A 27,143-nucleotide genomic window follows, 5' to 3' on the forward strand; every position below is an offset into this window, starting at 1 on the left:
TTCTGGGCAGCTTTAAGAACTTTCTAGTGCTTAGAGCTATGCAGATGACCTTGAATAAATGAGATCCGAACAGTGAAGATTTCCACTGCGGCTGGAAAACAATTATTGAAATGTATAAATGTTAAGTAGTTTCTTTGAACATTGAAGTAAAAGAAGACTTTGGTGCCTTTCAACTCTTAGAGTTTATGACTCAGTATTTATTGAGCACTTCTAATATTACACACACTCTGTTCTGTAGATGACACAAACACATGTTTGAACCTAGATAAGCTTGTAGTAAGATACCATTCTATCATTTACTTGTTATGTTCAGAAACCAACTCACTTGACCTCCTGGCTTCAGCTTCTTCACCTGGAAAGTGAAAATAACAGTATTTTTATTTCAGCATTGCTGTATAATATAAATAACAATATATTCTCAATGATAATTTAGAATAATATGTTATGATCATATGTAGTTATTCTCAATAATTATAAGAAATAGGCTCAGGGGCATCCAGTATAATCAAGGACATTAAAAAGAAAAAAAAACAGTTTCAATAAATGCTTACCATTTGGACTTAAAATATCCTTCAACTTAACTTGCAAGGTTACAGGGTTGAGATGGAGGTAATGAAGGAGGAATTATCAAGGAATACCTTATGGAATAATATTCAAATTATCTCATTTTATGAGAATGAAATGTTGGTAATATAATCCAAATACCCTTTTAGGATTTTCTCCTCAAATTTCTGGGTGCAATTTTTTGAGAAGTAAAATAACAATTCTTTCAATTTCAAAATATTGACTGAGAGGTTCAACATTTGTCTCTTGTTATCTTTCCAATGCATATTATTAGATAATGGTTCACATAATTCATATTCCTAACAAGGAAAAAAACAACATATAAGTGGATCTGCACAATCAAAACCCAAATAGAGGCCTATTGTAAAAATTTCTCTTAATTATTTCTATTTCTCTAATAGTCTTTAAAAGATGGACTTTAAAAGTAATTTTTTATTATCCCTTCAATATCCCAAGTACATTATTAGAGATACTGCTGGAGAAAGGATACTGGCTTGTCAACTGGGTCCATGCAGTAGTCACCTGGGCAATGCATGATAAGATTGATGAAAAGGCTCTTGCTTCAGAAGACTGGTACAACAGAGGAAAATATTGTGAAAGTGCTAAGTACTGTTGAGTTCAAGCAGCTTAAAAGCTTTTCATTTTTGATGCTTATTCCCTTCTCTAGCATATCCAGGGATCATTGTGGAGGTGGATTGAAATGTGTTTTGGAATAAAACCCTCTTTTGCGTGACTTTTCTTTCTTTGGATAACTTTGATTTATTTAACCTTTGTTTTCAGGAACGTGTGTCTTTGTTTCACATTTCCTAGGTGATAGAATTTTCACTTTCATGAATCTGTACCATCGGGTTGCATTAGTTACACTGCATTATGTTGCACTAAATCAGGTAACACAATGTGACTATTAATGTTGTGATGTGTAAGAACATGTCTCACTCGGGACTGGGGAAAATGTGATTTTTCTGAAAACAGCTGTCTCTGCATTTATTCAATAAAACTTTTCACCTTGGAAACTGTGTTGTTTGCCATCTAAGCATTTTCATTGGCAATTTTGAGATATATTTTAAAGCTTATTTTTTTCCTCTCATACCATTAAATATTCATGATGCCACTAAAGCCTTCAATAATGAAATGAATTATGAAGGCAGTTACAGTGAATTCCTACTGCCTCAGTATTAAGTCAGAATACAGTCAGAATATTTCGGAACAGACCTTCCCATATGATTGATCATGATGCATCAATGAACTTTAGTATTGATCTTCCTGTTGGCTATGGCCACTACACATTCCCTTCTCTAATGTGATGCAAGGCAAGCAGGGGAACGGGCTTCACAGACATATTATCTCTCTGACTTTATAAAATTTCTCTTGGTACACATTCTTCACCAGTAAATTCATGGCTGTTGCTCTAAGATCATAAGACATGAGAAAAATACAGAATAATTCCCCCACCAAGAAAATGTTGTACATAGAAATTAACCCTTGATTTCTGTTAAAAGTAAATCTATGTGTCCTAAGGAAAGGAATTGATTCTTGTTTTTTTTTTTTTTTTTTAAGAAAGAATCAATATTATCTTTTGTCACTGGCCTACAGATGTACTTTTGATATTTAATCATTCCCACTTTCATGAATTTGCTTTCCTACTTCTAAGAGTGAAAAATACTTCCAAAATGTCTTGGACAGTATTTTCCTCCTCCTCAGTTTACATAACTCTAAATCTTACAAATAAGAATTTTCAGGTTTTTAAATGAACTGCAAAAATTAAAATAAGAACCAATAGCAATGCAAAACAGATTCTCTGAATGGATATCCTCCCTTCTCTTTTTCCCCCATTTATTTTTTCTTCTGGTACCTCTCCTGTTGCATCTTCCTGACATCTAACAGCCTTGCTTTATTTTTATCAAAATAAAATATGCATGATGTAAAAAAATGAATCAGATATTTCAAAGGGCTTATAGTGGAAAGCATGAGCCCACAGTCTCATTCCTTCCAATCACTAGTTATATTAACCTGAAGTACTGTTATTAGTCTCTTTGAGATATTTCTCCTGGTATTTTCCCCTGTTTCTGTTAATACTATTTTATATTATAATGATATAAATTATTTGTAGTATAGAAATATAAATATTATAATAGTATTTCTGTTTTTAAATTTTCATACATTAGCTTCTTATTATAACAAGACAACTTTGTCCACTCAGGAAATATCTTCTTACCTCCTAATGTCACTATAGCATTATATACATTTTTCCTGTATGTTAACTTGGCAGCATGGGAGACTATACTGATGTCTTTTTTCCTCCTTCCTCACTGATCCTTTCCTTATATGATGACGATATTAATGCATTTATCATTTTCTTAACTATTCTGAGCATCCTCTTTCCTAAAATTCTGAATTTTAGATTCTTCTGTGGTTGGCAAGTACATTACCTTTTATAGCCATGATTTTATGGTTATTTCATTTAATTCACTTATTTACTCATTTTTTATATATATATATATATATATATATATATATATATATATATATATATATATCTGACTATTTTTAGGTGTTCTTTCACAAAGTAGGGAAGGATATGTCAGTAAAAGAAAAACACCCAAAGTTCTTCAGGAATGTATCTTACTTTTGTGGCAAAATATAAATAATAAACAACAAATAAACCAATTAAAATCCATTATATCATATGGTGATAAGCACTGGGGAAGACAGCAACAATTATATTGTATATTATGTATTGTATATTGTGTATATATGTATATTGTATATTATATGTAAATTATGTATATATAATATACATATTATATAACACACATCCATCAGTTAAAAATACAGAGATGTGCTCCAACAAAAGAGAACCATCTCCACAGGAGAGAGAGAGAGAGAGAGAGAGAGAGAGAGAGAGAGAGAGAGAACCATCACTATAGTTTCAAATAAAAAGTGGCAATATGGCTCACAGGAAGTAAAGATTTGATTCAAGAATTGAGAAGAGAAGTTCATAGCTTGGTCAGAAAAAGGGATAGAGATAGAGGTTTGCATAACCTTTCGGGTTTGAGTAAGGAAGACAGGTAGCATTAAAAACTGGAAACTCGGTAAATACTTGCACAAGATTACCATCTAATACATCATTGTTAATTCTACTTAGAGCAATGGACAGGCAAATGTGAATCACACAGCAGAAAAGACTTGTATGATGAAGCCCAAAATGATGAATTTTGGTCAAAATGAAAAGTACACCAATAACTATCACAGAAAGTTTGCCACAGAAGCTAAACATAATAACTCAAGTTTGCAGAAATAGTAACACTATATGAAAAGGCATTAAAATAAATATGTATATCGTTCTTGAAGAGATAAATTTCCCTGCAATGATAACAGGATGCTACCAAACAAGGACAGGTGATGTGTGAAAGACAATTTACATATGTGTATAATACAAAAATGTACTGGTTGTGGGGGAGAGAGGAGGATTAACATGAGATACATGATGTGCCATCCTCAGTTAAAGAGAATCATCATATTAAAGATGAAGAAAGCAAATTACACAGAAACAACAGAGATAAAGCAAAATATAAAAGAGAGGATAATAAAGAGACAATGAACTAGTAAAACCTAGGATGTTTTCAGTGGACATTTTTAAAACTTAATTTGCAGACTTGGGGGAGAAGGAATAGTTGAGTATAGTTGATTAAATTATTTCTTATTTCAGATTAAAAATGTTTACTGAGAGCTGAATAGGACAAATAGAAGAGGTACACTGTGAGAGGAAAAACTAAGTACATCTATAGTGTTAATAATAATTAGAAAATCTTTAAAAGAAACAAGAAAATATGAAAGTTACTTATAAAGAAAGAAAGAAAGATTGACAGGAGTATTCTTAAAGAAATTAATGATTGAAAACAGAGAATTGTAATAAAATGATTCTCAATTTAGATTTCTATTCCCAATTAAATTATCATTCAGGAATGGCAGCAGAATAAAGATACACAAAGACTAAGAGTGTTTGCTTACTTAGACTATAAATTAAAAAAATTGTAAAAGATTGTTTTCAGTGAAATGCATGAAGCAATAATGTGAAAATAAATTAATAAATGAATTTCAAGATTAAATATTTATTTAGTGTAAGAGCAAAAGCAGCAATAACATGAAAAAAATTTATATTAGAACATAAAATTCTAAATGGCAATTAAATGGAATGGGTATTCAGAAATATTTAGGAAAAGGTTAAATTTTATTAGCATCCTTGTCCTTTTTGAACATGTTTATATAAAATATATGAATTGTTTTATAAATATATGTATATGTAATATAATATCTTTATGAGATAATGAAACTATAATACTGGTAGTTTCTAGACATTGGGAAAGGCAATATGGAGATCAAAATTATTCAACTTATTCCACAATATTTAATTTCTTTATAAAATAGAACACTTGTAACAAAATATGACAAAATTTGCAGTGTGGTAATATATGTTTTTATATTTGTACACTTTTATGTGCTTTAAATTTCAAATCATTTTTAGAATAAATTTTTAGAATAAATGGGTTTCCTTTTCTTTGGTGCACATTAATCATATAGAATGTGGTTTTCATTGAGTCATATTCACACATACTTATAACTTGGTTTGATCAAATCCGATACTCCTGCTTCTCCCCCCATCTGTGTCCTCTTTCTCTGATCCTCTTCCTGTACACTAATAGTCTCCCTTTTACTTTTTTTGACAACCCATTTTTAAATTTTTCCTTCCTCTATCTTCCACATATGAGAGAAAACAAGTGATATTTTTCTTTCTGAGTCTGGCTTATTTCACTTAATATGAATGTTTCCAGTTCCACCCATTTTCCTGAAATGACATAATTTTGCTTTACTTTATAGCTGATTAAAATTTCATTGTGAATATGTATCCCATTTCTTTATCCATATTTGTCAACAGACACGTTGGTTAGTCCATAACTGGGCTATTGTGAATTATGTGGTGATAAACATTAGTATTCATGTATCTCTAAAGTATGCAGATTTTGTTTATTTGGATAATTACCAAGGAGTGCTATAACTGAATCATATGGTATTTTATTTTTAGTTTTTTTGAGGAAACTTTGATTTCCTTAGTGGATGTACAAATTGGCATTCCCATCATCAGAATAAGAGTTCCTTTTTCTCTGCATCTTCACCAGCATTTGTTGTTTTCTTGATTGCCTTTCTGATTGGAGTGAGAAAGAATCTCAGTGTAGTTTTGATTTGCATTTCTCTGATTGCTAAAGATATTGAGCATTTTTTCATGTAATTGATGATAATTTGTACTTCTTCTTTTGAGAAGTGTTGGTTCTTTTCATTTTTCCCTTTATTGATGGGGTTATATGCTTTTGAAATGTTGAGGTTTTTGTATTCTTTCTATACTCTAAATATTAATCCTCTGTTGGAAGAACAGATGGTGAAGATTTCTCCTGTTCTTTAGGATTGCTCTTCATTCTGGTTTTTTTTTTTTTTTCTGTTCAGAAGCATTTTAATTTGATGCCATCCCATTAAGTGATTCTTGATATTATGTCCTGAGCTAGTGGAGTCTTTGCCTATGCCTATGTGTTGAAGTGTCTCTCCTCTGTTTGTTTCTAGCAGTTGTAAAGTTTATGGTTTTATTATTCCATATGAGCTTTGGGATTTTTTCCCCTAGTTCTATGAAAAATATAATTGGTATTTAATTGTTTTGAATCTGTAGATCACTTTTGGTAATATGAAATTTTAACATTATTAATTTTGCCTATGCATCAACATGGGAAATCTTTTCATCTCCAAGTGTCTTCATTTCTTTTCTCAGCATTCTGTAGAAGTATTTTATTTTCTTGGGCAAATTTACTTCTAGATATTTTATGCAGTTATTTATTTTGAAGCTATTGTGAATGGAATTGTTTTCCTAATTTCTTTCTCAGCAAGTTAATTACTAGTATATAGAAAAGCTATTGGCTTTTATGTGTTAATTTGTATCTTGCTAGTTTGCTGGATTTGTTTATTGGCTCAAGAAATCTTCTCTTTGAACCTGTATGGTCTTCTAATACAGAATCATACCACTTGCAAATAGGGCCAGTTTGACTTCTTCTTCCCCGTTTATATCCCTTTTATTTCATTCTCAGGCTAAAATGCCAAACACTATGCTGGGTAAGAGTAGTAAACATGAACATTCTTGTCTGGTATCCAATCTGGGAGGAAATGCTTTCAGTTTTTCCTTAGCATAATAATGTTGACTTTGGATTTATCATATATAGCACTTGTAATGTTGAAGTAAGTTCCTTCTATTCCTAGTTTTTCAGGGTTTTCATTATGAAGTTATGTTTAATTTTGTTAAAGACTGTTTCTGAATCTATTGAAATGATTGTGTAATTTTTTCCATGGGTCTACATATGTGGTGTATTATGTTTATTGATTTGCATTTATTGAACCATTCTTATATTGATGGAATGAAATCAATTTGATAATGTTGTCAATTTTTTTGTTGTGTTGTTGAATTTAATTTGCAAGTATTTTATTAAGTATTTGTGCATCTGTGTTATTTGTCCTCAATTTTCTTTCTTTGATGTGTTCTTATCTGATTTTTGGTATCAAGATGATACTGGCTTTATAGAATGAGTTTGGAAGCATTTCCATCTTCTATCTTTTGTGGACTAATTTGAGGAACACTGGAGTTAGTTCTTTAAAGATCTGGTAAAATTCAACTGTGGATTTATCTGGGTCTAGGAGGTTTTCCATTTTTGCTTTAATGTCATGGCTTGTTATTTATCTGTTTAGGTTTCTATTTCCTCTTGGTTCAGTTTTGTTAGGTTGTATGTATCTAGAAATGTACCCATTTCTTCCACATTTTCTAATTTTTTGATATGAGTTTTCATAATAGTCCCTAATTGTCTTTCAGATTCCAGCAGTATCTGTTCTATTTATTACTTAATTTTCATCAGTAATTTTATTTGGGTTTTCTCTATCTTTTGGTAGTTGGGCTTAGGGTTAGTTGGGTTTTCTCTCTCTTTTGTTAGTTGTTTATCTTTTCAGGGAAGCAACTCGTTGTTTCATTGATCCAGTGTATTATTTCTTTATTCTCTATTTCATCAATTTCAACTCTGATCTCGACATTTCTTTCTTCCTACTAGTTTGAGATTCGTTTTCTTTCTTTATCTAAGACTTTTTGAAGCAAAATTAGGCTGTATATGTTAGAAATATCTTTTTTTATGTAGGCACTTGTAGCTTTAAACTTTCCTCTGAGAGCCAAGTGTGATGGCACACACCTATAATCCAGTTACTCATGAGGCTGAGGCAGGAGGATCCCAAGTTTGAGGCCAGCCTCAGCAACTCAGTGAGATCCCATCTCAAATAAATAAATAAACAAACTTTCCTCTTAGAATTTCTTTAGAGTATTCCACAGATTCTCATACATTGTTTAAATATTTGTTTAACTCTAAAATTTTTTCATATTCCTGGCTTCTTTACTCAGTCATTCAAAAGTGTTCGATCTCTACATCTCTTCTATAGTTTTTTCTTGCTGTGGATTTCTAACTCCATTCTATTATTTTCTGAAAACATACAAGAGATAATTTGTATTTGCCAAGGCTCGCTTTATTACCAAATAGATGACAAGTTTTTGAGAAAGTTCCATGAGAAGCTGACAAAGAGCTGATGTTGGATGCAATATTCTCTAGACATCCGTTAGTTCCAATTGATCTTTATTATAGTTTAAATATGTTGTCTTTTTTAAAATTCATATCTGGATGACTTACCTTTTGGTGAGAATGATGTATTGAAGACCCCTACCATTATTGTGTTGGGATCTATCTGTTCCTTTATATCAAATAATATTTGTTTTGTGAAATTGGGTGCACTGACATTTGGAGCATAAATATTTACAATCACCATAATTTTTTGTCGATTTTCTCCTTACCAATATTTAATGACATTATTTGTCTCCTCTAATTAATTTTGGCTTGATATCTGCTTTTTTCAGATTTGAGAGTTGCTATTCCTGTTTGGTTTCAGATTCCATTTGCATGGAATATCATTTTCCACACTTTCACTTTCAGTCTGTAAAAGTCTTTGCTTGTGAGGTATGTTTCTTTTTCCACACTTTCACTTTCAGTCTGTAAAAGTCTTTGCTTGTGAGGTATGTTTCTTGGAGGAAACATGCAATTGGGCCTTGTTTTTTAAACGCCATCTGTCAGTCTGTGTCTTTTAATTGAAGAATTAAGACCATTTACTTTCAGTGTGTTATAGAGAGATATATTAAGACAGGTGTTTATTACTTCCCATCAGTTTGTTTTATTTCTAATGTCGGAATCATAGCTAATTTCCATTTGCTTATCTGGTCTTCTAATGAAATTTATACTTTTCCATACTTTCTTTCTATCTCCCTCTTCTATATATAGGATTTCTTCAAGTAGATTTTATAATGCTGGCTTAGTGGACATGAATTTCTTTAGTTAATTTTTATCTTGGAAGTTTTTAATTTTTTTTCTTCAATTATAAAGGATAAATTTCCTGGATATTGCAATCTAGTTTGGAAGTTTATTGTCTTTCAGGGCTTGAAATGCATTATTCCATGCCTTGCTGGACTTCAGAATTTCTTCTGATAGGTTTATATTTACAAGTGACTTGACATTTATCTATATCTACTTTTAAAATTCTTTCTTTGTTCGTGTGTGTGTATGTGTGTGCACACGTGCGTGTCATGATATATCATGGAGAGTTTCTTTTCTTGTCATGTTTATTTGTGGTTCTAAATATGTACAGTACCTAAGTGTCCTATGAGCACATTCCCAAGATTAAAGAATTTTTCTGCTATTATTCACTGAATAAATTTTGTTAGCTGATAGCATGTATCACTATTCATTCATCAAGATCTACAAATCTTTTAATATTGTTTCAGAGATCTTGTGTATTATGTTCCCATGTTTCTATTTTTTCTTTATTATTATCTGAATGTTTTAGTTTATCCACTTGTCATTGAGCTCTAATATCACTTCTTTTTGATCTGTGTATCGGTGAGACTCTTGACTGAATTTTTTATTTATTGATTTTTTTATTTCCAAGATTTCTTTTCAGTTTTTTCTCAAAATGTATATGTCTATTTAAATGCTTTGACACAGCCTGTATGTTCTCCCTTAGTTCATTTCTTAGTTCTTATTTTAATTCATTGACCATGAATCTATAAATTGTTTTTTGTTTGGCATTTCCTTCACCTCAATATCTATAGGTTTGGTTATTGGAGAGTGATGAAATTTTGGAGGTGTTTTATTACCTTGTTTTCTCTAGGTCAAGATTTTCACATCTGCTGGAATTGATATCTTTTCCAATGTTAGGTGGAGGTTTGTTTTAGTGTGCTATGAACTCTTTACTAGTTGCCCCTGGCTGGGGACATATCTCAGCATCAAAACACACAATGTATACAGCACCATTTGGAGAAGGTATAATAATCATCAGTAATTGCAACCACTTGAGAGCAAAGTCTATAGCCAAAAAGGCTTAGGAACTTATTTGAAATATTCTATAAAACTCCACTAATTCAGAAATGAAAAAGAGGAGTAATTGAATAGGCAAAAACTTAGGTATAAATAATGTAAAATATTGAACTATATCACACATGGAAAAAAAAACAGGGAAAGAAACAGTTAAAAAAGGGGGGGGGATAGAGATAAGCAAAGAAAATAAGAGAGAAAACCAAAAGAAAGGAGTATGAAAATGAGAAAGAAGAAAAAACAGAAATAAATCAAATTAACATATTCTCTTGTGACTCAGAGGGAATGGTTCCGAAATGCTGTGATCTGGTGGCTAAATCCCTCCCTGACTCACGAGACAGCTTTTTGTACACAATGGGTTTAGAAATATGGATCTCACCTCACCTTTCTCTTGCATGGCCAGATTGGCTTTGGGAGTTTTGTAATAGTTTCTGGCACTTGAGAACCCTCTGCTTGCATAGCACAGACTATGTTGGACTGCAATGGGTATGTGCACCTGCATCATTTTCACACCCTGCCCTCTCCACTCAGTTCCTGCTGCCAATTGTGGTGGCTTCGGTGGTTTTGGGCTGTGTGTGCCCACATAATTTTCTGTAATTATCATGCATGGTACAGGTGCTGCATGCATACCTTCATGTTGACGTGCACTCCTTGTGTTCTGCTTCATTCCTATTGTTGGAGGTCTTTGTGGGCTTTCAGATCACAGCTATCTCACTGTTTAAATTATTTAGATGATTTACTTCAAAAGCATTTTTCATGAGAATATTCACTGCTATCTCCAGGTGAGATGGAGCTATAGAAATTGAATCTTTCCCAGATGTGATCTACACAAAATAGCTGGATGCCACAGTTTTCTACTAGTGAATAGAGAAAAACAGAGTACTTTTGATGTAACAATCCACTAGGCAGCTCATGCCTCATCTAAGTTCAGTTTTTCATTCTGTGCTGTTTCTTAGATGATCCTATCAATTTTACCACTTTCTTTCCCTTTTTGTCAACCTGCCTTGAAATCTTGACCCATATGCATGTACAGGTTCAGGTCTGGTGAACTCCTTCTTGCTTTCCATTCCAATAACGACATTTGAGACTCTCAAGTCTTCGACTATGTAATAATAAGCCTTAGTACATTCTGTCTATCACCCCCTTGTCCAAGCAGTTTTTCTTGGCCACAGGGGCTTGGATGTGCTACTTGCCTCCACTCCACCATCTTGATTCTGATGGATTCTCAAATTTATTTATTTATTTTTATTGTTTTTTTTAAAATTTAAATAAAGAAAAAAATAAGCTATATTTTTATTGTTATGAAAATATTAGTTTCTAGCAGAGGTAGGTAATGTACTATGAATTTATTTCCTAACTTTATCATTATTATTAAATTAATATAAATCATCTTTATTTCTTCTTATCTTATTTGTGTATATTATATTCTAATTTTCTTCTCACATTATTTTCCCCTAAGACTTTCTGCTCCTTCTGTTATAATTGGCATTTGAGGGTTGTCTACAGTTATTTTCCTATTCATTTCCTTCATTATTTTTCTGGATGATTCTTTCTTTCCTGACTCTTATATCGTCCTCATTTTTGCTCAGTTTCTATAGTTTTTCAAGGTTTGATTCTCAGGTAACATTATAAGCAAAGGTATACATAATACCCATAATCTATATTATCAAAACATACTTAATATTCTATCTTGAATGACTATTTACTGACAATATTCAAAACAATGCAGCAGAAAAAGGGAACCCTCTTTGAAAGCAAAGGTATACATAATACCCATGATCTGTATTATCAAAACATACTTATATTCTATCTGGAATGACTCTTTACTGACAATATACAAAAGAATACAGCAGAAAGAGGGAACCCTTTTGAAAGGCTATATTTACCATTCATTTTAATAGCAGTCTTCCATTCCATTTACTGCAATGCAGCATATACCATTACACAGTTTAAAATTGTCCAAACTACATTTTGTTTTTAGGGACAAAGTCAGGTTATAAAGTATATATTTTCATTGGATTATAGGTGCAGTTTCCTAAAGGGACATTGGCTAAATAATATGTTACCATTAACAGTATCCATCCTGAGCTTTATGTTCTGCTCATATCAAGATGTAGATACTTGCTTAGGGACACATTGGCACTTCCAAGAAGACCTATTACAAGATTTCACCTTCACCTAGCTGCTTTACTGCTGACCTTTAAACTCCAGTGCTATCATGGAGAATGAAACCCTTTACTTCTGGATCTGAAGCTTTGGTTTTTATTGCAACATCCTCTTTTTTCTCTTCTAGTTATTTGAGCCCTTATCCTTCATACCTGTCTCAATAATTTCCAATTCTGTTCCACTCATGAACTTTAAGCTCCAATCAAGTCTACCCTGTTTACTCTTCAATAAGTTGTTTAGGCAATTACTTACTTCTTTTCAGGTGAATAGTAGGGTGGATATTGAATAATGAGGCTAGGGAATATTAAGGAATATTTAAAAACAGACAATGCCTTATGATGTGAAAAAGTTTTTTCTCTCTCACACTTGGGCCAGCAGCACTTCTCTTCCACACATTATCTTCATTCATGACAAAAATTAAAGGATCAACCCTCATTTCAGATAGCTCTGTTCCATATTTGATGTCAAATAGAACATAGAAGAACCTTGAAACTATAACATTTCATATAACTTTCCTTCCCATTTCATTGACCAAAGCAAGTCACAGGGTGAAACATTGTGTCACCAGCTGGTAATGAAAAATTCTTCCAAATGAAGCAAGCAAATATTTCAAACAACTATCAAGTCTCTTTCAGCTATTGATAATTGTATGGCAATTCTATGGACAATTCTGTTTACTTTTTCTCATATCAACTCTATTTCATATTCATCATTTTTACACTTCAGAAAACCAAAACATTGTCCTAATTGACCTGAAATATTTTCATATCTATGTGCTCTTCCTAATCTTTTCTGTTCCAACTTGGTAAGACTCTCATCGTCTCTCTCAAATGAATTACTCAAGTCTACCAACTAGTCTCTCTGCCTTCTGTCTTGCAAGCCTTCATGTCCATCCCCATACAATCAAATACTGATTGTGAGAATTACTGCTGAATATCTGTCCTTTGGTGGGCACATGGGAACCTTCCAGATGTGAGCCCTGTCTCCTCTCTAGCCTCATTCTTTCCCACATTGAGACTTGTTGCAGTAACATGCAAAATTGTCTTCCACATTGCTCTTTCAATGATTTTTAGAATTTCTTCCTCTTTTGTGTGACATCTCAAGCATCCCTGTCCTTGGAACACTTTTTTTAAAGCTCTCAAGCTCTTGTAGGTTCTACAATACATGGTGCGAGTGATACCTATTCCACTTATGATATTGACAATAATCACTTTGTATGCTTATCTTCCCCACTGGACTGTAAACTCTTTAGTGACATGGACTCATTTTTATTCAACTTTGTGTCCTTTGAAGGACAACAACTGTCTTAATAATCTTTTTACTCTTATACAAAACAAAAATATTACATAATATGTGCCTGGTAATCTTTGCTTAATAAATAAGATAAAATTAAGTAAAAAAATATATATATATAGTTTCTCTTTCAAACCTCAAAATCTGCAATAATTTTGGCATAAGGGTTTAGTTTTTACCCAAACTGAATCAGGTATTATGAACCCAGTGACTTGGATAAGTTTTGTTTGGAAAAGTTCCAGAAGAGATAAGGATATATTTATGTGTGTGTGTGTGTGTGTGTGTATTTAGTTGTAAGTAGTTGTAAATCTACAGATGAGGCAGAATCCTTATCAGGGGATTAATTCCCTGATTGGGTTAAGACTCTCATAACCCAATCATTATATTTATATATATATATATATATATATATATATATATATATATATATATACACACACACACACACACACACACATACACACATATATATACTGATATATATTTCAGTATTATTAATTTCTTTAATTTATTCCCTCATCAGCAAAGATGCAACTGATATGTTTAAATGTGTATTTAAAGTGAATTTGTTTATATATGAAAATTCCCCATGTTTTCTTTTGCTAATACCCTAAGCATTTCTCTTGATGCTCAAGACCTTTGGCATTAAAATGCATTGGTAATTGGAGATATAGTTAAAACACCTTAACATAATACAGTAGTGAAAAATAGTTGTAAATCTACAGATGAGGCAGAATCCATCCTGGTGGACAATTTTACATTGCAGTATTTCAATTCCATGACACACAGCAAATGACAAGAGCAAATCTTAATAGAGGTTGCATTGCTCCCGTTCTGAGCTATAAGCATTCTTACATAGATGACTTGTTTTCTCTGGAGAAGGCATTCCCCTGGCAGTTATGTTGTATAACCATCCCATTATCTGAACATGATAAAAAATTAAGAACAAAGACAAACATTTAAAAATATTAAATGAAAGTCTAATTCATATTTTAAAATATTAACAATATTCCAAAGAGAAAAATAATCCTTAAGTTATATTACATATATTTCTATAGTTAAAAAAACTAATTTGGGCTTACAGATTCCTTGATGGGTTAAAATGCTTTGTTATTGGCAATTAAAAAAATTTTATCTTTATGGTAGGTCTTTAATGAATTCAAATACACAGTGAACAGCCCAGCGATGTTATTTCATTTATTCAATAAAATGTTGTTAAGTTTCTACTACATGGCAGGCACTATAATAAATGATAGTAATACAGTACTGAATAAACACAAGTCTGCTCTTAGGGGTTATGTTCTAGTGGAGGGATCATGGAAAACAAAAGGACAACTATCAGACTATGAGAAGTGGCATAAAGAAAAAGAAAAGGGTAAGAAGATAGTACTTGGTGGGCAGGCATTTCCATGATGCGCGTGTACAGCTCTGGAGTGAAGTGGAGGAGTGAGTCATGGGGAAAGTGGGAGCTAAAGAGCCAGGATGCAGGATGACCTTGAAGCAGGACTCTAACGTGTCCCTTGTGGTTGTTGGATAAGAGATAGGAGAGGGGTCTAGGCCTTGAGAGCCAGGCAGATCATGGAAAGAACTTTATTTTTGTCTGGAGTGAGATAGGTAAGCCTTTGAGAAAATGAATAGCCTTAGGAAAGGATGACTTCGGCATTTTGTAGAACATATGCCTTTAAGAGGAATTTGTGTTGGTCCCTTTTCATTATGCTTCTCAGCATTCAAAAAGTAACAACACCTTTAAATTCATTTAACTAACAATCAGAAGTGTTTCTTTCAATGATTTAATACATAAATTGTTATTTTGTAAATAATTGGGTAAAAAACGTGGCCTGTGAAATGACCAAAGAAAATATTCTCTTTCTATAGTAATATTGTTGACTCAAATTAGGGATTGGGTAAGAAGACACATCTGTGTTAAATTATTTCTAAATATAAAAGTATGCTTACATGGGCAAACCTTACAGAGATATTGCACATTATTAACACACATTAGGATATTATCACTAATAAATAGCACTTTATCACATAATATCCCCAGCCCAATATGGTTTAAATATCTGACTGAATTTCTCCTCATAAAGTTAACAAAGTACAAATAAAGGTGTGTATTTGTATGAGTGAATAATGGGCAATTTGATTTTGGTATGCAGTGCATTGTGTTTCTTATAATGTCAATCATTATTCTATTTGATGTGTACAGCATTCTTAGATTGACATGTTTAAAATTAATGAGGAATTTATCCTCCCTGAGAAGAAACTAATAAGGAAATTTTATCTGGGTGAATTATGTAGGGAGAATTAAATCAAATCACTTTTATTTTAGAGTAGGTATTTTCTAAATTCAAAGACATCCTGATCATTAATATGAATTGGTATGTTGCTTAGAAACAAATGATGAATAATTTTAAATCTCAATCAAATAAGTTAAATATGATAAAAATGCTGATAGTTGCATTTCATTTCTGTATCTTAAATTTAATACAAACTTCTCTCTTGACTACCCCCCCCACCCTGCCCCCTAGGAATCCCCCTTGGATACCTAGCACTTATTGTTAACTTTTTATATACTAGACCTTAGGATAGTTACTGTTAACTTTATTCAAAGATCATGTATCTCTCGTTTGTCGTCAGGTCATAATTTACCCACTAAAATGTTGTGTGCATACCTACCTTCAGGTGTTGTATCCAGTGAAGTTTACAACACAATATAAAAGCTTGTGAATTAGAAGAAAAAACTCCTGAGTGTAAATTAGAACAAGCTTTTTTTTTTTTTTCTAGGCAGAAGTAGTCCTATTATTAGAGAGTTTAAAAAGATGATGGCATTTTGGGACATTGTTTTAGTCTGGTTTTTCACTGCTCTGAAAAAGGATCTGACCAGAACAACCATAGAGGAGGAAAAGTTAATTTGAGAGCTCATGGTTTCAGAAGTCTTAGCCCATGGAAGGCTGGCTCCATTTCTCAGGGCTCCAGAGGAGACTGAACATCATAGCAGAGTGTGTGGCAGAGGGAGGCAGCACACATCATGGTGATCAAGAAGCACAGACTCCACTTTCCAGGTACATATATATACAAGGAAGCCACACCCTAATTCCCACCTCTTCCATCCACACCCTATCACTTCAGTTACCACTGTTAATCCCTATCAATCAGGGAATTAATTCACTGACTGGGTTAAGGCACTCACAACCCCATCATTTCTCCTCTGAACCTTCTTGCATTATCTCACACATAAGCTTTTGGGGGACATCACATCTAAACCATAATGGGCATAAATTTCTTTAGATATTCTGGATCTTTTATTCTTCTCTTCCCTGTTTTTTTTTTTTTTTTCTGGAGTATAGAGCTCCATGCTAGGACAAAGGACTGGCAAATGGAGTTCTGGTTGGATTTGTGGTGTCATTCTCTCCTCTGAATACTTTGGTATAGTGAAGAAAAAAAAAAAAACCCACAACTGTGCATAACACTTTACAGTTAGTAGTTCTTACAGTAGGAATCTGAGCAAGAAATTGTGATAGATAGTATTTGGGAAGGCTCTCAAAAAATGGGATATTTGCTTTTTGTTTGGTTTAGTTTTACTTAAAAGAAGCAAAAATATCAATGGCATAGAGTGATGGGCTTTATTGTGGCACATTTGTTCATACTTTATTTCAACCCCACTATAAATCTTCTGCTCTTCCCTCTCCAATACCCTTTCTCATCTTTAATACTTTCCTTCTGCTTTCATGTTGTTTTTTAAATATTTTTTTCTAGATTTCACATATGGTACTTCCACACACGATAACATGTGGTACTTCTCTTTCTGAATTTATTTTGCTGAATATGTTGATCTCCAGTTCCATAAAATTCCCTGAAAAAGACATGATTTTGTTCTTCTTCATGGTTTTGTTGTGTGTAAATAGCACATTTTCTTTATCCATTCACCATTGACAGGTGCCTAGACCGATTTCATTGTTTGGCTCTTGTGAATTGTGCAGTGATAAACATGGGTATAATGTTTCTTCATAGTATGTGGACTTTACTTCCTTCAGGTATATACCAAAGAGTAGTGCAGCTGGATCATACAGTAGTTCTATTTCTAGTTTTTTTGAGGAACTTCCATACATTCCCACCAACACTTCTTTTACCTTATCCTTTCCAGGATTCGTTATTTGTATTCTTGATTACTACTATTTTAACTAGAGTGAGATGGAATCTCAATGTGGTTTTGATTTGCTTTTCCCTGATGGCTAAAGATGTCGAACATTATCTTTTCATATAATTGTTGGTCATTTGTATAGTTTTCTTTGAGAAATGTCTGATATTTCTATTAGATCATTTATTGAATAAGCCATTTGATTTTTTGGTGTTAAATTTTGAGTTCTTTATGTTTTCTGGATATTAATCCTTTTTTTAAAAAAATAGATGGCAAAGTTTTTCTCCAATTCTGTGCATGTGTCTTCAGCATTAATCCTTTGCTCTGCAGGAGCTTTTTAAATTTGATGCCATCCAATTTGTTGATACTTGCTATTATTTCTTGAGCTGTAGGATCACTGACGGTGACTATATCTTACAGTTCTTCTCCTATGTTTTGTTCAAGCAGAATCAAAGTTTCAGGCCTTAAACTTTGGTCTTTGATCCATTTTGAACTAAATTTTGTATAGGGTGAGAGAGAAGGATCTAGATTCAATCTTCTGTATATGGATATCCAGTTTTCACAGCTCTATTTGTTAAACAAGATGCCTTTTCTCTTGTATATGTTTATTCCACCTTTGTCACTAATTGGATGGCTGTAGTTCTGTGGGTATATTTCTGTGTCCTCTATTCTATTCTGTTGGCTAATATTTGTGTTTATATGCTAAAGTCATGATTTTTTTTTTTTTAACTATAGGTTGGGACTATAAGTTGAAATCGGGTATTGTGATACCTCCAGCATTCTTTTTTTCTCAGGATTTCTTTAGTTATTCTGGATCTGTAAAGTCTTTATTATTTGCTGGGCATGGTGCTTCATGCCTGTATTCCCAGTGACTTGGGAGTCTGAAGCAGGAGGCTCACAAATTCAAGACCAAACTCAACAATTTAGTCAGGCCCCAAGCAACTTAGTAAGACCCTCTCTCTAAATAAAAATATAAAAAGGGCTGGAGATGTAGGTTAGTGGTAAAGCAGCCCTGGTTTCCATCCCCAGTACCAATGAATTAATAAATAGTCTTCAACATTGCTAATTAAATTTGGTAGAATAAATTCTTTAATTAATGTACATTTGCTGTGGTTAGGATATGAGGTGTCTCCCCAAAGTTCCTGTGTATTAATGCAGAAATGTTGAGAGATGAAATGATTGAATTGTGAGAACTGTAACTCAATCAGTCTATCCTAACTTGAATGGATTGTGTGGTCACTGTAGATGGGGTGGGCATACCTGTATGAGGTGGGTCACTGAGGGCATGACAAGGGAGGTGCATCTTCCCTGTTGCTCCTTCTTGCTCGCTCAGCTTTTTGGCCACTGTGAGTGAAGCAGTGCTCCTCTGCCATCCTCTTCTATCATCATAATTTGGGCCACTTCACTTGGAGTCAGCTGATCATGGACTGAACCTGTGAAATCATGATTCAAAATAACCTTTCCTCCTCTGAGTTGCTACTTTTCAGATATTTTGGTCACAGAAATGGAAAGATAACACATATATAAAATTATTTATTGGTATTGTGAAGTTTTGATGCATGTACACATTGTGTAATATTCAAATCTGGGTAAGATTATCATCTAAAGTATTTATCACTTCTTTATGATAAAATCATTGAAACTTTTCTTCTAGCTTTTTTTTTTTTTTTTGAAATCTGGAGTACATTATGGTTATCTATAGTTAGCCTAATTTGCAATAGAACACCAGAGCTTATTTCTCCTATCTAACTATGATTTAGTACTTATTGATTAACCTTCCCCATCTTTTCCTCCCCTCTACTTTATTCAGCCTTTTGTGACAACCATTCTGTTCTCAACTTCTATGAGATCAACTTTTGTAGATTCCATGTGAGCAAGATCATGCAGTACTTGCTTCCCTGTGCCTAATTATTACACCTAGCACAGTGGTGTTCAGTTTCATCCCTATTGTCACAAATAGCAAGATTTTCTCCTTTTTTTTTTTGCAAATGCTATTCCATTGTGTATACATACCACATTTTCATTATTCATTCATTAGTTGATGACTACTTAGGTTGTTTTCATTTCTTGGCTGTTGTAAATAGTGCCTCAATAAATGTGGGAGTGAAACTGTCTGTTCAACATATTGATTTCATTTCCTTTGGATATATATCCAAAAGTGGTAATGTATGTGTGTACAGAAATTTGTTCACTTCTTTTAGGCTATCAAATTTGTCACTGTATGATTTTTTTTTACAATCATTTAAATAATCCTTTGTATTTCTGTGGTTTCTGTTGTAATGACTCCTTTTTATATCTGATTTCATTTATTTGCGTTCTCTTTTTTTCTTAGTCTAGATAACGGTTTATCATTGAAAACATTTTTGGAATGTTAATTTTCTTTTGTTGATCTTTTGTATTATTTTAAATATCTATTCCATTTACTTCTGCTTTGATCTTGTTATTTCTTTCCTTCTGCTAATTTTGGGCTTAATTTGTTCTTGATTTTCTAATTCCTTGAGGAGCAACGAAAGCATTATGGTTTGGATATGAGATATCCCACTAAAAGCTCATGTTAGGCAATGGACCTGTGTTAGACTATGAGAACTGTAATATAATCAGTATTAACAAATAGGGATTGGCTAGAGGAAGTAGGTCACTGGATGCATGCTTTTGGGGTTAATATTTTGTCCTTTTCACCTCAATCTCTCTCTCTCCTCCCTGGTTCCCAAAAGCTAAAGTTTTTCTCTGCATGCCCTTCTGCCACGGTGTTCTGTCTTACTGCAGGCCCAGAGCAATGGACTTGGCTCCCCATGGACTGAACTGAAACAGTAAACTAAAAATAAACCTTTCTTCCTCTATTAAGTTGTTCTTGTCAGGTATTTGGGCCACAGTAATAAAAAGCTGACTAATCCAGGAAGGCTGTTTGAGTTTTTTCTGCTTTTTTGGTGTAGGTGTTGATTGATATAAATTTCCCTCCTACATACAGCTTTTGTTCTATTCCGTATGTCTCTGTATATTGTGTCTCCATTATCATTTTGTTTCAAAAAGTTTTTTGATTTCTTTTTAAATTTTTTTCTTGGTCCACTGGTTGTTTAGGAATTATTGTTTAATTTCCATGTATCTACATCATCTCCAAATTTTTTCTTATTACTGATTTCTAGTTTTATTGTATTAACTAGTGTTCTCTAAAGGAACACAGTCAATATAAAGTGTGTACGATTAAACAGCGTATTTATGAAATTGATCTATATGATCAGAGGTTCACCAGTCCACAATGACAGTTTGTAGGCTGGAGAGCTGAGGAAACTAGTAGCTGCTCAGTCCAAGAAGCTGAAAGTCTCAGAAAAGAGGGACCAATGATGTGGCCGCAGTCTGACATGGAAGGCCTGCAAGCTCCCTGGATAGTCACTAGTGTGAATCCATGCTTAAAATCTGAAGAACCTGGAGTCTCGTGTCTGTGGGAAATGGCAGCTGCCAAAAATGTACTTGGTCAAGAATAATCAAGCATAGGCAGGCTCCCCACCCTTCTTCTGGTTTTTGTTTTGTACAGGTCCCTAACCCATTGGATAGGGCTGCCCACATTCAGAGCAGGTCTTCCTTTATCAGACTGCTGAATCACATACATGTCAACCTTTTCTGTAAGTCCCCTCAGAGACACATTCAGAAATGCACTTCATCACATTTCTCAATCTGGGCAAGCTGACAGTCAAGATTAATCTTCACAATTGCATTAAGGTCAAAAAAGATGCATAATATGATTTAATTTTAAAAATTTTTGGAAACTTACTTTGTGCCCTATCATATGATCTATCCAGGAAAATTTACATATGGTGTTGAGAAGAATGTGCATCTGCAGTTGTTAGATTTTTCTGTAGATGTCTCATAGATTCCTTTGGTCTTGACTATAGTTTATCTTTTGGGGGATTTTTGGTTGTTTGTTTGTATTTATATTCTCTCTGTGTAATCTGTCCATTTCTGAAAGTGTGTTGTTATTGCATTTTAGTCTATGCTTTCCCTTATGTTTTTAACATTTCTCTTATATTTAGAGATGCTCTAATATTGACTGTGTGTGTATCTATGCATATTTGTTATTTCCCTTGGCTGAATTAATCCCATTTCATCATAAAATAATCTTTATCTTTTTTTTACTACTTTTATTGTAAAGTCTATTTTAGTTAAGTATGGCTACTATTGCTTCATTTTGAATTTCATATTTACCTCTTACTCTTCAGTCTGTAATGTTCTTACAGGTGAAATTGTTTTGTATAAGAAGCATATACTTGGGTCTTTATATTTTTAATTCATTTTTTAAAATTCATTCAGTCACTTTATATTTTTTAATTAGGCAATTTATTTCATGTACATTTAAGGCAATTATCAATAGGTAAGTTCTTACTAAAGCCATTTTGTAACTTGTTTTGAGGTTTCATTGTAATTCCTTTCTTTTATTCTCCATCTCTAACAGTCTTTCCTTTTCTTTAAGTGATTTACTCTAGTAATATATTCCTTGCTTATTAATTTTTGTTGTCTACTATAGTAATTTTTTTGTGATCATCTGGAGTCTTAAAAGTATTACCAATTTTTGAATTGATATTCCATCTTATATCTTTCTATATTGCTTATCTCTTAACATACTGATAATAATAATTGCCATTATTATTTTTCATTATTTTGTTTTTCATCTTTATTCTAGAGGTATGAATGGTTTATGCTTCATGAGTACACATTTTAATATTCTGAATTTGTCTGTACAACTAATCTTACCAGTGAGTTTTATACCACATGATCTTTTCTTTTCTCATTAATGTCTCCTTTCAGTTCTTTTAGCATTTTTTTTAAAGAGAGGGAGAGAGAGAGAGAGAGAGAGAGAGAGAGAGAGAGAGAGAGACAGTTTTTTAATATTTATTTTTCAGTTTTCGGCGGACACAACATCTTTGTATGTGGTGCTGAGGATCGGACCTGCCGCACGCATTCCAGGCGAGCACGCTACCGCTTGAGCCACATCCCCAACCCTCTTTTAGCATTTTAAGGACTGTTCTCGTGGTGAAATATTTTCTAGTTTAATTTCCCCATTGAGAATATCTTTATCTATCATTTTTTAAAAAGGTGATTATCATTAGATAGGATCTTACTGTTTTTTGTTTGTTTGTTTGTTTTAATTAGTTATACATGACAGTAGAATGCATTTATGTACTTGGATATATCATACATAAATGGGTATAATTTTTCATTTTTCTGATTTTACATGTTGTAGAATCACATTGGTTATGCAGTTATATAGAGACATAAGGTAATAATATCTATTTTATTTGACTATCCTTCCTTTCCCAGAACCCCTTCTCTCCCTTCACTCTGGTGCACCATGTACCTAAAGTAACTCTATTCTTCCCTAGCACTCCCCAACCCATTGTGAATTAACATCTGCATATCAAAGGAAATATTCAGCCTTTGTTTTTGGGGGGGTTTAGCTTATTTCACTTAGCATGATATTCTCCAACTCCATCCATTTATGGCAAATGCCATAATGTCATTCTTCTTTAAAGCTAAGTAATGTTCCATTGAATGTATATATATATATCACATTTTCTTTATCCATTCATCTGTTGAAGGGGATCTTACTAAAGCCATTTTGTAAATAAATAAACTTTATCATAGTTCTTTTCTCTTTTTCTCCATAGACCTGATTGGTAGTATTTTCCTTTTAGTATTACAAATACCTCATTATACTCTCTCTTAATTTTTAAGGTTTCTTCTGAGAAATCCAAATTTCTTATTTGATGTTTCTTGGTTTTTTTTCCTTGTTATTTTAAGAATCTACTATTTGCAAATAACCTTTGAGAGCTTAATTATAGCATGTCTTGTGATAGACTTTGTTGTGTTGAATCTGACTTAGTGACCTTTACCCTTACTATACCTGCATATTTGTATTCTTCTCTAGATTTGGAAGTTTTTTTTTTATCTCTTTAAATAATATTTCTTCCCTTTTGGTATTTTCAAACCCCTTTTTAATCCCTCTAATCTAAATATTTTCTTTAAATGCTGTTCCAAAATTGCTGAAGGTTTTTCTCATTCCTCTATTCTTTTTTCCTCTTTGACTATTTTCAAGTAATCTATCTTTGATATTATTGATTGTTTTTCATTTGATTTATTTTGATAATTTGCCTTCAATTGCATTTTCATTTTGTTTAGTGTATTTTTCACCTTGAAATTTCTGTTTGATTTTGAAAATTATTTTAATATCTGCTAAAATTTTCTCATAAAGTGTTGAATTAGTCATTTTTTTAAAGTTCCTTGAGTTTTCTTGAAACAGCTATTTTGAATTCTCTGAATGCTTTCACATATCAGTTGCTATATAGTTGGTTTGGGAGACCTTAATTTGTCTGTTAACTAGTGTTATTATTTCCTGAAATTTCTTTATGCTTGTTGGTATATGATGATGATTACACATGGAAAGATTAGATATTTATTCCAGTCTTTGTGGTCCAGCTATATGTGGGACTGTGCTAACAGAAATTCTATGCAGGCTATTGTTTTCTTTAAGCCTGTAGTTATCTCTGCCATTACAGCACTGGAAGACACTCTGGATCCAAGTTTGTCCCAAATAATGGTTAGTATGTTGTTCTGGATGGATTGGATGAATATTTACAAAGGAAGGAGTAATATGCCCTTGCAAATCTCCACTTGGTACAGGGAAGCCCCTCATGTCTCATTCAGTTACAAACCTGTATCAAGCACTGTAGGGTTCAGCCTGACATAAGTAATAGGCCCTAAGCTCATAAGGTGATTTAGCACCCGCTATTCTCTTCTTCCCCAAGTGGACAATTAATTTTTTTCATGTTATGCTGCCTAATGATGGGGAGAAATACAGTAAAGAGTCCCATAGCCACCAATGCCACGATGCGTTGTCACTTCCAGGATCCTCAAGCCATTGATACCATTGGTAAGGGCAACCTACTAATGAGGTATACTTTTGGCCTGAGACCATTGCAGTCAGCCATGAATGATGCTACCCAGAATATAAGCTTGCCCAGCTGGGGCTGAGGGTCCAAAGCTCATAATGGGTCAATTCCAGAGCTCTATCTGTGGATGCTAGCCTAGGGACAGAAGATTTCATTAAATCCCCATGGTGTTGAATTTCACTGACCATACACTGAATTCCAAGGCATCTCTTTTGCTTACTTTACTAGTCTTTACCCTTCACACACCTCAGTGGATAAACTCTCTCTCCACAATGTGTTGCCTGAAGATAAAGTAGAGGTGGTAGAGGCATTCCCTTGGTCACCAGGCTAAGACAGGTCCAGAGACTTGGTCTATGGGGGCCTGTGGATAGGATCTGTGAATATTTTCCTTGTACTGAATTTTGCTGTGGTGGGTCCAATACAGGGTTCCAATCTCATGCCTAGACTTGATTCTGTGCCCCTCACACAATCAGGAGGCATCTCCTCCTTGCTGTATTCTTGGAGCGGGTTGAGGGCGATAGGGCAAAGTTTTCATTTCTGTCTTCCTCAATGGTTCTTTTCTTGTTATTTTTCTAAAAGCAGATATTGTATACCTCATCTGATTTCCTTAGTTCTTTTGAAACTAAATTTGTATCTTCATAGGTATTCAAATTGATATCTGTATGGGAAGATAATCAATTGCTGGAGGCTCTTGCTCTGCCACCATCTTTCGCTACCCCCTCTCAGAAATGGATGTTTGAATATCAAATGTGACAGTTAGAAGTGATTTTGGGCAACATGTAAAGAGGCAGGGACTTTCAGGAAGAAAGAAAAAGATGGGAACATGGCATTTCACATTTTGCATTGTGGTGAGAAATTTAATGTCTGAAATAAAATATTTATAGTCTGCGGTGATATGAGTCGTTCCTGGGAAGAAAATCTTTCACCTGATTATGAAGAGCTTGGAATGAAGTATGGTACTAAACAAAGGAGGTTTAGAATACTTTTGGAAGAAAAATGAGGAAATGATAAAAAGGAACTTGAAACATTGCTGATAGTACCAACATGGATGGAATAAAGACAATGTAACTGATAGCTGCTTTTATTCATAGTATGGCAGATTAGCTTTCTAATTCATGGGAAAAAAATGGAATGTGTCATATAGGTTTAAGTAACATCACTATAAATGAGAATCCAATGACTCATTTCAAATTTTCATGAAAGGTATTTCTCTAAATGAGCCTATTGTCTTTTCATTGTCGAAGTAATAGGTAAAAAGCAATAATTGAATAGGCAGGTTATATAGATGATGAAAAGTATGTTAGCACAAATCCAGTAAATCTTTATAAAGCTCTATAAAACTAATAGAATATCAACCTTAAAAGGACTAGTATATCTAACCAAAATTTCTATATATCTTTATTGCAAAATTATGGTTTTTATGCCAGCTTACTATATTATAGATACTCATCAAAGGAATAGCATTTAGATGCAGTGGAAAGGGTTGAATTTGTGGTAGGCAATGGTAATTTTACAGAAAACAATATTTTTCTTTAATGCTTTTACCAATGCCATAATACCTTACTTTTGATCATTTTAGTACTAATTTATTTTCTAAAATAAAATTAAGGATTATGTTTTAGTGTTCAATTATGCTAAAATGAATTTACTGTTGGCTAAAATTTTAAAGTGGAACCCTTCAAAACTCATGACCTTTTAAAATGATGTATTACTTGAGTATGTGATCTGACCCAGTGGGAGAAAAAAATCACTTCTTAAAAATAAAACATCTTTAAAAATAATAGGGCTGGGGATGTGGCTCAAGCGGTAGCACACTCGCCTGGCATGTGTGCGGCCCGGGTTTGATCCTCAGCACCACATACAAACAAAGATGTTGTGTCCGCCAAAAAACTAAAAAAAAAATAAATATTAAAAAATTCTCTCTCTCTTTCTCTCTCTCTCTCAAAAAAAATAACAATAATAATAATAATGGTACATGATATTTTTAAATATATTTGTGTGCCCTATATTTATTTGTTCTGTTTCTCCTTTCCATTTTTCATTCACACTATCTTATTTTTCCCTGATTTCTAACTTCTAAGATAAGCTGATTTTAAAGACAGGCTTTGGAACAGTATTTGTTGCAATTACTGCCTGAAAATGAGGCAGAGTAGTGAAAATTTGGATCAGAAAAAGGAGATTTTAATTAACTTTATCAAAAAGCTAATGCATTGATTTTAAAAAATTGAAACTTACAAATGCAGAAAAAATGCAATGCTTTCATAAGTCTTTTCATTTCTAGGTGTATTCACTTTTAGGTTTGGGCATATCCTTTCATATAGTTTGATATATATATAATTACTATATGTAATATACATTTATATATAATATGTTGATATATGAACAAGAATATTTGATTAGCTCTAAGGTGGTCATTTCTTAATCATTTTGTACTGAATTCTATATTGGATTTTCCAGGTCAATAAGATTACAACTTAATTTTCTAGTTTAGGAAAGAAAGATATTAATAAATAGAGTCACATGTATCCTGCATTTTGTTCAAGAAATTCC

This window comes from Marmota flaviventris, chromosome 3 (genome assembly GCF_047511675.1).
Source record: "Marmota flaviventris isolate mMarFla1 chromosome 3, mMarFla1.hap1, whole genome shotgun sequence".
In the NCBI taxonomy this organism is placed as follows: domain Eukaryota; kingdom Metazoa; phylum Chordata; class Mammalia; order Rodentia; family Sciuridae; genus Marmota; species Marmota flaviventris.